The sequence below is a fragment of the Balaenoptera ricei genome, chromosome 5 (genome assembly GCF_028023285.1).
Source record: "Balaenoptera ricei isolate mBalRic1 chromosome 5, mBalRic1.hap2, whole genome shotgun sequence".
In the NCBI taxonomy this organism is placed as follows: Eukaryota; Metazoa; Chordata; class Mammalia; order Artiodactyla; family Balaenopteridae; genus Balaenoptera; species Balaenoptera ricei.
In genome coordinates, this window is record NC_082643.1 from 83,967,294 (window position 1) to 83,982,160 (window position 14,867).

Below are 14,867 nucleotides of genomic sequence, written 5' to 3' on the forward strand. Positions count from 1 at the left end.
AAATGAAACTGTCCTAGGAATCATCATCTTCCTTTATGGTGGCATTAATTTCTTTAATTCCTACACCATTCTAGATAATAGACACCATGGAATTCTTCAAAAAAGGCGATTGTTCCAGGTCAATACTTTTTGAATACCTTGGAGAAGGGTGTATGCTCTGGGCCCTCTTAGGAGTCATGGTTATCAAGAGGCTGATTAGGTTGCTCAAAATAGATTAATTCTAACATTTTCATTTCTTGAGCCTTGAAACTCCCTTCTCTAGAGTATAAGAGAAACTCCAAGAGTCTGACTTTATTGATTATAGGTCACCACTGAGTCCTGTCTTTAATTAGTTAACCTACTAGACTATTAACAGCACTCTCAGTAGATCAAACCAACACATGAAATCCCCAAACATGGATAAGTATACCCATGCCAGTGAATTTGTCCAAACTGAATGCTATATTTTATTACTTTTATCTAACTCCCATTTCCTCTCATGCTCTTCAGGGTCTTACTAATACAAATTGAAATGTTCTTTTAGGTTTTTTTGTTTGTTTGTTTGTTTTGGTTTGGTTTTAGTGTAAAAGCTTGTTGTCAAAGCTTGTTGTTGTTATCTCCCTGTACTCCTCTTTCAGGATTACCTAAGTCTTGTTGTTACATGACAGGTGGTAGAGGTGCTCATAAGGCAACTGTTTCCCTAACCTAAGTTTCTTATACAGAAAAGGGATGGTTTCCTGAAAAGTGGGAGTAGTACTGCCTTCACAGGTAATGGTAGTCCATAGATTTTGGAAGTTAGTCTTTCTCGACTCAGCATTTGCTCAAAGACTCCATCCCATGTCTCAGGGTCATTTCTGTGGTACAGGAGTTCACATTTTCTTCAAAGGGCAAGATAATAAATAGTTTATGTACTGTGGATCATAGAGTCTCTGTAGGAAAAACTCAACTCTGTCAAACTCTGCCATTGATATCATGTAAACCAATGTTATGACTGTTCTAATAACACTTTATTTACAAAAAGAGGTGGTAGCCTGAGAATCATAGATAGCCAATCCCTACCTTAGCATAAGAGATTCAGTAGAATTTAGCCTTTAATCGAAACTGAAACTTTCCTACCCTTACAATTAGATACTGGCTTGGTCCTTAGCTGTAACTGCCTGGTGACTACAGGTGAATAGAAACTCCTACAAAGCCATGGAGGCCTTCTGGCTCTTGACACAGATTGCAATTTGTACCTTCATAACTTTTCAGTTTTTTTTTTCCTCCTATATTTGCTCTCTGGGAATGTCAGAAGAAGCCAAGTGCCTATCCAATTTTGTATTTATCCTTGTTACTATGGCACCTAACTGTCACAGTCATTTGAATTCTTACCACCTTGCCCTCCTCCTGCATTTCACTCTATATAACACCAGAAATGATTTGAATAATTATGATGAAACTGCATGCCAGGGACTACATGTGTCACATTTCCCCAACAATGAGATTATCCTAAGACTGCTTAAATACATGAGAAAAACAAGTCATACTTCCATTTTCATAATTTGTTGCATGGGGCCACTTCTGGTGCTAATTATTGAATCAGTGAGGATCACAGCATATAATAAATGATATAACCAAATTAAGATAACTTGATGATGTTTCAATAAAGGAGCTATTCACAGAGGTGTGGGAGTGTGGAAGGAAAACAGTGGGCTCTTCGGTAAATGTCTTATCTAAGATGCATTGATTTGTATTCATTTGAATTTCAGAAGTCATCTTAGTTTGTCCTATTATTTTTGAAATCTTAGAGCTCTATTATGATACCTTCCTATACAGTAACTATAGACTGTTTAATATGTTGGTAGAAATAGTTGTCAGATTGGAAGCACTGATATCAATCATTTATGCAATTTACCACTGAAATCATTAAATAAAGTTGGAATAAATTCTGATAAAATTTGCAAATATTGGGTTTGCTCAAAACTGCATTATAATCAATGATTTTGGGGGGAAGGAGAAAGAGAGAACATATAGCTGAGACAAACTACTATTCTAGAAATTAAACTAAGGGGCATCTAAATTATGAAAAAACTTAGAAAATATATATATTCAGTTACATATAGTAACTTTAACTAGTTAGAGTTGTTCTAGTTAAAATATTGAGAGTTGAAAAATTTGCTTAAAGTCACACACATATTAAGTGGTAGACCCTGGGTGAGCACAGACAGTCTAATTCACAGCCCTGAGTCTGCAAAATTCTCAGCTCACAATACACCCCATGATCTTAGGGAATCTTCAAAAATTAATTAGAATGATTATTATTAACATGTTCTCCAAGTATGGCTTATATAAAAGGAAACATAAAATACTATAAAAGTGGCTTAATATCTAAAGTTATGGGACCATTCTCCTCGAAATACTTGATTTTGGTATTTGTTTACACATTATTTTTCCACCCACTAAAATTCAGTTTTAAGTTAACCTTAAAATTGGCCTATTATGGTTTACTTTTTACCAAATCTTAATTGCTGAAGTTTAGAAAAGTTTTGATGTATATAATATTTACCCTTCATATTTATAATTATTTTTCTTACATTGAATCAGGTATTTTCATCTTATTTCTTTTGTCCTGGCCATCAATAGAGATGTCTAAAGTCTATTTTTCACTTTTTTATGATATCATTTAACATCAGTAATTCCTAATTTTAGTTTTAACTAGTCAAAATGAAAAGAAATTAAAATGTACAGGAAAAAAGTTCTTACACACATCTCAGAGACTATTAAGATCATCAGTAAGAATGAAAAAGAAAGGTGGTAACCACTAAAAGGGAAAACTTTACATTTAAGGAAACTCACACCTCCCATGATAAAAATGCACTTGCTGGAGGATATGTAGGTACAGGAGATTTTACCAAGGATTTAAGTGTGATTCATTCTTCATGTGTTTAAATATTTGAACATTACTCCAGTATTATACATGAAACAAGTAATTCTCAAATACAGTTATTAACGATCTTCTTAAGACTGAGTGCCATGTAGAAATGTATTTTTTATGGTAATGGCATTTTTATTTTGTAAGAAAACTTTAATATTTCCTTTGCTCGTGTTGTCTTTCTTTCTTACTTGAGTATTTAGTACAAACTTTGTTTTGTTGCCATCTAAATGTAACAGATTCGGGACAGGGTCACATTCCTATTCCATACTACTAAAATTACTTCTATCCAACTCCCATTTATCTTTCAGAAGCACTCTGCTTTTTACTATACATCTATTGCTGTGTGTTTAACCCAATGAGTCTTTTTCTTAGGGGCAGCACACATCCCCCATTTTGTGGATGACCACTGGTCAGCCTAATAGCTTTCTCTCCAGGAAGATATACTATGAAGTCACACGTAATCAAGTATTTATTTTTAGTTGGGCTTGAGAATCTAAATAAAGCATCTATGTAAAATGTTCAATGTCTATAAACACATATTCTTTGAGGTTTTTAAGTTTTCCATACATTTTAACTTAGAAAAAGGCAGTAGAGGATTTTAATCTTTTTACATCACAATTTTTGGGCCAAAAAAACAAAATGAAACACAAAAGAGTTTAGATTTTATTTTATATAGAAAAAAATGAAACATGGTTAAAAGGCATCTTTTTTCTTAGAGGTCATCTTATAAAAACTGGCAAGACTAAAAAGATCATATATGTAAAACAACACTTCCCAGAATCTGTTTATTGTCTTCTCTCAGATTCAAATAAGGGTGAAAAATTCCCTTCTCATCAACTTTTCTGGTATCTCATATATCCTTATATTTATATAATTCCAGTAAGGACTTGACTTTGGGCTTAAATGTATAAAAATATAAAATTTGGTAAAACAAGCAATGATAACAAAAAATTCATATTTGTATACTAAAAATTAAATAGTTCTATAAAGTATTTAAAGTGAGAAGTGATAATAATATAGGTATAAATAGAGTACTAACCTAGTAAATAAGACTGAGAGTGGCACAGAAAATTTCCTGGAGACCCCAATTGACTCTGAGGAATGAACAGAATTTAGCTGAATGAAGAAGGAATAAGGCCTTCTAGACAGAGCACCATGAGTCTCCAAGAAACATCACATGTTCAGAAAGCAAATCATTCCATACATCTTGGTTAGACAGGCTGAAGAAAAATTTCTAGCTGCCTATCAAATATTACTTACCTTTATTCCTCTATCAATGCTCTCTGACTCTTAATCACATGAATATCTAGTCCTTCTTTAAACATAAGTAGGGCTACATAATTAAGTTTTGGCCAAAGATATGCAAGATCAGTTTTATGTCCTCTGGAAGAATCCTTAAGGAAGGGGGCACAACCTATTTTGACCCTTTCTCTATCCTGCTGCCTGGGATACAGGTAGTTGGGCTTATTTTTTCTTACGAGAAGTAAAATGATATTTGCTTTAAAAATCTATTTTTGAGTTTGTGTTAATAGCAGCTAAACATAATTTAAACTAGCGCAAGTGTATATGAAGAGTAGTAGAGAGAAATTTTAAGCAAAAATCATATGATGAAGGCCCTTCTTATATGTTAAAATAAAGACTTTAAACTGTAACTTCTGAATATTGGGGCACCATTAAGTACTTTTAAACAAGGGAATATTATGAATGGATTTGAATTTTAGAGCTATTTTGCAATAATAGTAGAATGGATTAGGATGTGACCAGACAGGAAACGGGAAAACCAGTGTAAAAGCCAGTGAAATAACGTATATGTATCTAGGAAGATCCCAGGTCTTTAATTGACTAGTATCATTCACCAGGATGAGAAATAAAGGAGAAGGGCACATTCAAAAAAAAAGTAATGAGTTCAGCTTTAGGTATTTTGAAAGTGAGTATCCATGGGATATTCAAGAAGAGCTATACAGCTTTTCCTGATTCAAGAAGAAAATTCTGATAACCAGTAGTCAACATTCTTTGTATGCAAAGATATCAACAGAGTGACTATAAATCTGGCCTGTTTTCTATCCAGTAAAGCTAAACTCTTCTCTACAAACCGAAGAACCAGGGAATATAGTTAAATAAATAAATTAAACAAGTTAAAGAATAAAATGAACACCCTCTTATCTAAAAGCAGGCACACAGAGCTTATGTTCCAAGGCTTCATTTCACAGAGGAACTATAGGGAAAAAAATCACTGTAATGTGGACATGTGAAATTCTGAAATATCCTTCCTGCTTTGCCTGTAGTTCAGTCCTGTGTATAAACTAACCTGAACAAAAGAAAAACCGTCCTCTCATGATGTCATTCTTAAGCCCTTTATAACCTTCAGAAAATGTAGAAGAGTCCGAAAAGAATATTAAATATGGAAAGAATCCTGTGACAGCATAGATTAATCCAATAATAAACTTTTAAGCTAATGACTCTTAGAGCACAATTTAATAATTTAGTAAATGATTCAATTCCTATTCCTACAGACCTTTTGAGATATAACTTTCAATTCAGTATTTCTCTAGCATACTAAAAGTAAAATACATATGCAATTCAATGTTATTTTCTTATTCTAAAAGACTTTGTAATACACCAATTCACTTATCTTCCTCTTCTCTGCCATTTATTTCGATTGAATAAATACATTTCTTTCTTGTTTTGATTGAATAAGTGCGACAGAATATGCCTTTGTAAGTCCTACACTCATTAATAGAGTGAATGTTCTTAGAATAGACAAAAGAGAATAAATGCATTTATATCCAAATGAACAGGTATATATTCTGGTATTTTCTTTTAATGAGGATGGGGGCTGGCTAGCCATATAATAATTATTACTAAAGTATAAGTATTCTAGCTAATTATTTAATTTTACGTATGGAATTAGTTTTAAAATACAAAAGTTGATCACTTTCAACCTTTTTCATGATTATAAAAATACCTAGATAGGAATTGCTAAATATATCCTCATATATCTATAAAATAAAAAATCATGAAGCCACTAAAATTATGATATAATAGTATAGTTAATGTCAGAAAAATATGTTCATAGTTATTAATATGTATAAAAAGCACAGATATAACAAAATATCAGCAGAATCAAATGTTCTACAAAAATACATAATAATGCATATGCACTCAAAATTTGTGTTTTCTCATAAAAAGTCAAATTCTGTAGAGTTTTTGTTACCTAATTTTGGATATCTGTACTTTCTTCCATGAAGATATGTCACTTTTATGATGATGCAAACTAAAAGAACAAAATAAAACCAACATAATAAATTTTTAAAACACATACTAAGAAACAAAACTACTCAAAACTCTGCTCCCATAAAACTCCGAAAGGAAATTTACTCAGATATTATCTATTTGACAGCCAACATCAAGACAAAAAGACACAACCTTTATTATTTTAGGACAAGCAATGGGAACTTTAGAAATACTATAACATTTAAAAGTAACCATTTGTAATTTCAACAGTTGAGTTGATTTCTTATACATCTAGATGTGTCTTCATGTAAGCCAACACAACTTTGACTAAAGTTAACTTCAGCGAAATGACAATTTATATCAGAATTAAAGTAATTGGTGGTTTAATCCTGTAATGTCTCTTTCATGCAAGTGCAATTGTGTCTTTCAGCTTTCTGAGGTTTTCTTAAATACTTTTTTTTGGAACAGGGTGTGGAATTTGGAGGCTAGAGAGAAGTGACAGTTTGCAGTGAAGCATCTTCTTAAGATCTATTTTGCTGATCTATTGCTGCATAACAAAACACTCAAAACTTAGTGGCTTAAAACTGCAGTACATTTTTACCTTTCATGACTGGTGAATTGCTAAACTTATTTGAGTCAGTTTTGTTTGGGGTTTTTCAAGCAATTGCAATCAGTTGTAAGATGACACTGCTGTTATCTGAGGCCTTGACAGTGCTGGAAGCCCAAGGAGGCTCACTCAGTTGGCTGGTAGTTGATGCTGTCTATCTGGCTGCTCAGTGGATTTGTCAATTACAGATGCCCACACAATTGCTACATGTGGCCTGAGCTACCTAAGACATGGTGACTGGATTCCAAGACGTTATGTTCTAACACCGAAGATTCCAAATATTCCAGGCAGAAGCCACAGAGTTCCATGATGCAGCTTCAGAGATGCCGCATGGTCATCTGCACTGCACACTCTTGGTTCCATAGGCCAGCCCAGATTTAAAATGAAAGGGGGCTATGGAAGGATGAGAAAACCAGGAGTGGATCATTGGGAAAAAGGTATGGGAGAAAGTGGCATTTTGGAAGTTATCTATCTCAGTCAGAAAACTCACAGGCCATTTGAAATTTTTTGTTATTTGACCGCTTAAAAATAAATACTGTTCTCACTGAAAATAATGGTCAAAACTAAATGGATCTGCAAAATTTGATTATCACCTCAGATGTTTTCAGTCCCATCTACATTCCCTAGTGGCAATGCTTTCTGACCATTTCTACTTCCTTTCCTATTTCTTGTTTTCTTTATTTTTAATTAGTTGATATTTTAGTAATCAAATGTCATCAGGAGAAGTAAAGGTTTAACACTGCACCCAAAACATATGTTTGGTTTGGTTTGGTTTTGAAGTGAAGCATATACCGCTACAGTCACTGTCAGTTATAAAATAGCCATTTACTGAGTATGTGTGGGGAAATATTCAATATGAAGTAAACTTTTGGAAAATATAGCATATTGGATTTAAACATTCAAATTGTTCTACTAAAATTCCCTCCTCTCTACAAGCATATCACTGGTCTCTATTATTTGCTAAGCTTGATCATCCCTCCTTCTTGATCCTGTCCTTTGCCTTTTGAGATCCATTGCCTTTTTGATTTGCCTTCCAAAACTCTGACCACCCTTTTTCATTCCACATTTTTTCTCACCTTCTTTTGTTAATTCCTTAAATATAAATAATGGGTGGCTTTTTACGAGTGAGAAATAATGATTGGAGGAAATATCTATGCCATTGGAGGAGACAAAAGGCATTAAGGTAAGCAATTATAATTAAAGTAAATAAATTAGTATGTGCATGAGAAACTATAGTTCATTTAGACTTGAATGGGAGTGAGAACAACACCTTGGTGAAGAGATAATCAGCAAAGAAAGTATGGAGAAATAAGAAATGGATCTCATTCTTTGCTCAAAAAAAAATTAAAAAAAGTGAGGACAGCCAAGAACTCAGTAGAGATTATAACAAGTGGAGTTAAACATCTCAGTTACCTTGGCAACAGAACCACCACTTTATGCTAGTAATATCATGGTGATAAAAACACAGCTAAATGAAGTAAACAGCAAATAAGACCCATACTAGGCTGGTTAGTTGTTCCCTGGAGAGTATTCATGGAGATGTGGGATGATTTTCTGTTAAAGGTCATGTAGGAAAAACATAACTAATATATATTAAAGAAAGAGAGAGACCTCCTACCTCCCCAAACCCACCCTCCCCCCCACCTCTCTACCACCCTGCCAGGAACACAGCTCATCTTTTTGTTCTAGGTCAGTGCTAAGTAATAAACATATAATTGTGAATGCACATGTTGCTTTGGCTAATGTAATAGACTTCAATGCATGGAAAGAAAGCCTAGAATTCAAGGACCCAAAAGAGGAAAAAAAGTGCATCCTCTTCACCTGGTACTCCGTATTGTGGTTCAGAACAACATAGGCAGCTGGTATTTACCTTTCTTTCTCTCATTACACTCATGTCGGAGGGGTATGCTCTCTGCAGAATGGGATTATAGATAGGGAGTCAAGAATTTGGCCCAGAAAGCAGCAGGAAGTGTGAGCAAGTTTCTGTGGGGACTCTGACAAAAGGGAGATTCAGCTACACTGAAAAATAGTGTTAAGCATGACAGCTGGGAAGGAATTTCTGGAAAAGCTCATCAGTTTCTAACATTTTAGGACAATACATGTTTGATTCTTTAATAGTGCCACATTAAAAAAAAAATGGAGGAGGTGTGCTTTTAATGCCCCAAATGGTCCCTGAGGGTCATTAATCCAAATGATGAAATAGAGTTATTCTAGAGGAGAAAAAATTAATCTTAGAAACATTTATTGTTCAGGGGAGAAACATTCTTGTCAAATGTTTGGCTCTAGCAATGGCTGAGAAGAAAATGTAGAAATCAAACATCCAGAGTAAAGACATGGAAATAACCTAAATGTCCATTGACAGATGAATGGATAAAGAAGATGCGGTATATATACATATACAATGGAATATTACTCAGTCATAAAAAAAGAATGAAATAATGCCATTTGCAGCAACATGGGTGGACCTAGAGATTATCATACTAAGTGAAGTCAGACAGAGAAAGACAGATACCATATGATAGCACCTATATGAGGAATCAAAAATATGACTCAGATGAATTTATCTATGAAACAGACTCACAGACATAGAGAACAGATTTTTGGTTGCCAAGGGGGAGGGAGGGTGGGGGAGGGATGGACTGGGAGTTTGGAATTATCAGATGCAAACTATTGTATATAGAGTGAATAAACAACAAGGTCCTATTGTATAGCACAGGGAACTTTATTCAATACCTTGAGATAAACCATAATAGAAAAGAATATGAAAAAGAATGTGTGTGTGTGTGTGTGTGTGTGTATATATATATATATATATATATATATATATATATATATATATAACTGAATCACTTTGCTGTACAGCAGAAATTAACACAACAGTGTAAATCAACTAGACTTGATAAAACAAATTTTTTAAAAATTCAGGTAAGGAGATCCCTCTGCAGGATTCAGCCAATGTGAATACTGAGGAAGTTGGAACTTGAAAACAGGTATGCCAGGAAGGTAGAGTTCATTTTCACTAGGAAGGTAATATACAAACCTAAATGTCAGAATCTCTAGTAGCTTGTTGGAATCCCACTTCCCAGGACAACTATTCTTGACTGAGGAGGATGCAAAAGGGCAGCTGGGAAATAGACTATCACTTTTACAAGAAACTGCCTTCATAAAAAATAGGGACATCTCTCTAAAGTTGTCAGCAATATAGGGATTCTATAACAGAAAAATAGATAAAAGTCAAAGACGAAGACATGGAAAAGATGACAGCAGAGTTAAGAAAAATTCTAGTTTCTATTAATCTTCCCTGAGAAAGCTAAAGAAGAGAACGATGCCAAGCTAGTGTATTACTGCAAGAATTCTGTGTGATAAATACTTTATCTTATGTATAAGAGAGTTGGTCTCAGGTACTAATTTTTGTAATAGTAGCATAAATCATTTTTGGTTAAAATTAGTATTAAGCTACTTAAGAGTTTCTTAAGTAACAATATAGTATTTCTACTGGTTTCCTTTAGACATTTTGTCTTGAAACAGATGTGTTAAATATGCCTGACCTAATGGAACTGTTGGATATTTGTATGGATGTATGAAAATATAAAGAGCTAAATATTTCTTCATTTCCAGGACCATCCTTAATTCCCAGGTATTAGAAATTAAGTGAATACTTAGAATGTTAAATAACCAAATAGTTCTTTTCTTCTAGATTATGTTCCTGCCTGTGACATAAACGAAAGAGGTTGAGAGTTTACCTCTTAGCATTATAAATCTAGCAGAAAAACATTTATTTATATACGTAGACATGCGTGTATGTGTATGTATTTGGATAATTTTTGGTATCTTGCTGGTATCCATAGTTTCTGTGATTTCTAACCTGGGATACACAGCAGGAACAATGCTAGAGCAGTACCTGCAACATTCCCTTTAGCAATATGTGGGAAAATGCTTAAGGCAGAAAAGCATATGTTGAAGTAAGGGTATTAAGTGAAAAGGAGTCAGCAGAAAGAAATGCCATTATATTAGAAGGAGAAATATCAAAGTAAGTTTAGAAGTTTTGGCACCAAGAGCATGGGAAAGGAGCTGCTGTGGTAAAGATCACAGGAGTATCCATGCTTACATTCAGGCTTTGAATCCTTATCCTTAGCAGAGTGCAATCAAAACCAAGCTGAGATGACAAAAGCAACTTAACAGATGAGAAAATTAATTAGGTGCAACTGAGTAAAATTAAGCTGTGCATCCCCTGCTTCTAAGCAGAAGTGGATGCCACAAAGAGGACAGGGAGGAGGCAGGTTTAGATGAAAATTTCCTCAGAATGCCAAATCCTCCCAGAAGAATAGCAAGCTGAGCTCTTCCCCAAACAGATGGTGACCAAGGTGTCTTGGCATCCTCCTTCTGGGAGACCAATGGAGAATATAATGACCTGAGGATTAAGTGGAGGCTTTTGGTAGGGGTGTTGCCTTGGCCTGAAGACAGCCAATAAAACAGGATTCAGTTCAACCCCAAGGTAGTTAATCTGAAGCATTTGAATTTCTGAGGATCACAAAGACAAGAGAGTCACCTGAAACAAAGCTCATGCAATCAAGAATTCTGTGATGATCCAAGTGAGAGGAAAAAGCATATTCAGTGGAACATAGTATTGATAATATAGTGGAAATGACACACTGAGATATGAATATTTGCGCAGATTCCAAGAATTATATAAATATATTTCTTTTAGTCTGATTCCTGGAGTATGAAATATATTCACATTTCAAAAAACTACTTTGGGCTTCCCTGGTGGCGCAGTGGTTAAGAATCCACCTGCCAATGCAGGGGACATGGGTTAGAGCCCTGGTCCGGGAAGATCCCACATGCGGCAGAGCAACTAAGCCCGTGCACCACAACTACTGAGCCTGCGCTCTAGAGCCCGTGCTCCGCAACAAGAGAGGCCATCTCAGTGAGAAGCCGGGGCACCCCAACGAAGAGTAGCCCCCACTCGCCGCAACTAGAGAAAGCCTGCGTGCAGCAACGAAGACCCAACGCAGCCAAAAATAAATACATAAATAAATTTATTAAAAAAAAAAAAGAAGCAAAGGGTCCTGTCAATTTGTCCTTAAGAGTCGGAGAAGATGGTTTACAGCCTTAAAAAAAAAAAACAAACAAACCTACTTTGTTTATCCCCTTGTCTCTATTTTTTTTCCTCATTAAGAAAATTAAGAGATTAAGTAGATAAGTGTTGACTATGTTTTCAAAAATTATAAATCTGCTTTTCTTCAAATGACATAAAACTTTAATGTGACTAATTGGTAACACTATTGGGATTCTAGGCTGAACGTCAAAAATTTCCAGAATGATGAAACCCATGTAAAAATCAATATTTCATGGTGTCTGACTGAAGGTCCATATAAATGGCCTACTATTTTTGACATCAGTACAGTGAGTGCTGAATGATCTAGTTAAAATAAACACTCATGATGATAGGCTCAGAAATGAGACTGTGCTTTGGACAAGTAAGATTAAGACTAAGAAAACTGCCAATGGCAAGGATTAATAAACAACTGAAAACAAAAAATAAAGTTTCCCAACTGAGGCTGTTGAGAATTGTGTAAGAAGAATATTATACAAAAAAAATTTACTAAACAAACAACAACATTAAAAAAACAAAGAAAACAAAAACATTTAAAAGCAGAAAATGTTACTTTATCCCCATGCTTAGGAACATTTTATGGCCTTCAATTTGAGAATAAACATATTAATTTGCAGGTTGAATAATGTGAAACTTCAATTGTAAGGGGCAATATGTGTATTTAGACACATTTCTAAAGCTTTATTTTATTATAATTGCTACTTAAAATACTTTTACAGAATATTTCAAATGAAATGATCCATGTTACATGACCTAAATAGAGGTATAATGGCATGTCAACACACACACACACACACAAATCATATATCTTTTTTGTTGGGTTGAAAAGATCACTACCTGCTGATTCCTTTAGTTGATCAGGAATAAGGTAATTGATAGTCTGTACTGATTCTTCCTTTAAAATTTTTTTTGAAAAGTTAAATATAAAAGGCATAAAAGAAAGATGTCAGAGCCCAAAGTGAGAACTTAATTGTAGTTGAGAGAATTGCAGTTATCTTGGGATGTCCTGAGCATGTAAATGCAAGCCACTTTAAATGATGCAGCAAGGCAAAAACCGATAAGGTTTTTAGAAATATCATTTTACTCCTTTTTTGTTTTTGCAACCTTACCCCAGAGACTAGTAAGTTTATATAGCTCATACAATGATGCTGGATTTATAAAAACAGTTTTCTTATGATCTCAATAATAAATATATTCACTGACACAATGGGAGATACCAGGTTGTTCTGTTTAAACAATTGATTATTTTTTGACATACAAAAATGAATCATGGACCCAGAGAAACTTAACTTTAATAATTCAAATAACATCCTTTCTTCTTGATCATAGAGATTTCTAGAAATAATATGAGTTTATAGTGAATCAAAATTAAAGCTATATTTTTGGTTGGATTACTTTTGCTAGGTTTTCTATTACATAGAATAACAACATATTGAAAAAAAATCCTGTCTGTTTCTGATTTAATGTAAAATGCTATATGAATCAGAGATGAGGTGTAAAGACTACATAAACTTTCAACAAACATACAACTTACTGTAAATTAAGAAAACAACAAAAAATGAAGCCTCAATGAAGATAAAATGAAGTTTATCTTTCAGTATCATGACTCATCAAGATTTATTTACCAGCTTTTTGTTACTTGAATATAAATAGCCATTCTGAGCGTTTCATGCTTTCAGAATTGTAAACTCTATTCATCTAGTTTCAATGCACCTTACTGAGAAAGGAAAAAAAAAAGCACAATTTCTGTGTAATGCACAAGAAGTAAATATTTTTATTCAAATTATAAATGAAATGGGCTACTTCTTGATTAAGCATTAAGTGGGTGAGTAAAATTTTATAGGAGAGTGATGATTTAGAAACATTATGTGAAGATTAGAAGTAAGGAATGAAGTTGGGGCAGGTGCAAAATTCCATATCCTACTGTTTTCCAAATTGCCAAGAAAAAAACCTACTGTAAAGAAGTTCTCTCCCACATCTGTTGATTTTCCTTGACTGCCATTAATAATGCTAATAATAACAGATAATTACAAACACTTACTAAATTAGACATTGTTCTATGCATTTTACATGTAATAATTCATTTAATCCTGGCAACTACCTCATGGCATGTTATGCTCAAATTACAGACAAGGAAACTAGACATACAGAATTAGATAATGGACAAAACTGGAATGAGAAGCATGATTATAAAAACAAATAAACCCAAAATTATGACTTTAAATCTTCATAAATATAGGATGAATTTGGTCGTTGGGCAAGGAGAAATAATTTTTTCCTTGTGGTCAGTAGAAAAAGAAGATGGAGTCATTTTCTAAAATAACATAACCAAGGAAGCTGCAACAGATTTCTACTGGGAAGGAGTTTATCTTCACATTTACCACAGCATGCTGGGAATTGTTCTATTGTAAAGCTTGGGGCAAAACAGTTCTATCAGGACCCATGTTGCTGTTATTTTGATTCACATCACAAAAGGTAAGCATTAGAGTTATCCATCCTTCACTATATTCTAAGCTTTATACTTCCTTTCCTCTAGTCAATTCATTCTGCTTCCCAACTTTCCCAAACGTTCCACTGTGCAATTATAGAAGCCCATTATGTGGTTGAAAACAAAAATCTCTGTGCATCCTGCAATACTCAGGAAACACATTGTCAAAGCAAAGTTTGCAATGCAAAAAATTAAATAGGTAAAGAAGACTTTATTTAAGGCTATTACAATAGGGGCAAAAAGTCAGAACTCAATCCGAACTCAATCCCACTGAAACAAAAGGTGGGAGTGGGTTTTTAAGGACTGGGATGAGCTAGTGGAAAAGTACTGGAGGATATTAGGGGGAAGTTTGGTCAATGAGATGTGTTGAGCCTGTTATGTTATTCTTGAGTTTGTAAATGTTCTTCTCTGTGATTAGATCACCTATATTTGCTAATTTGCATCTATGGAAGTTGGACTTCTACCCTCCCACAGAGACTGAGAAATAGGGGTACTATCTTCCTTAATGATTACATTTCAAAAGGAGAGC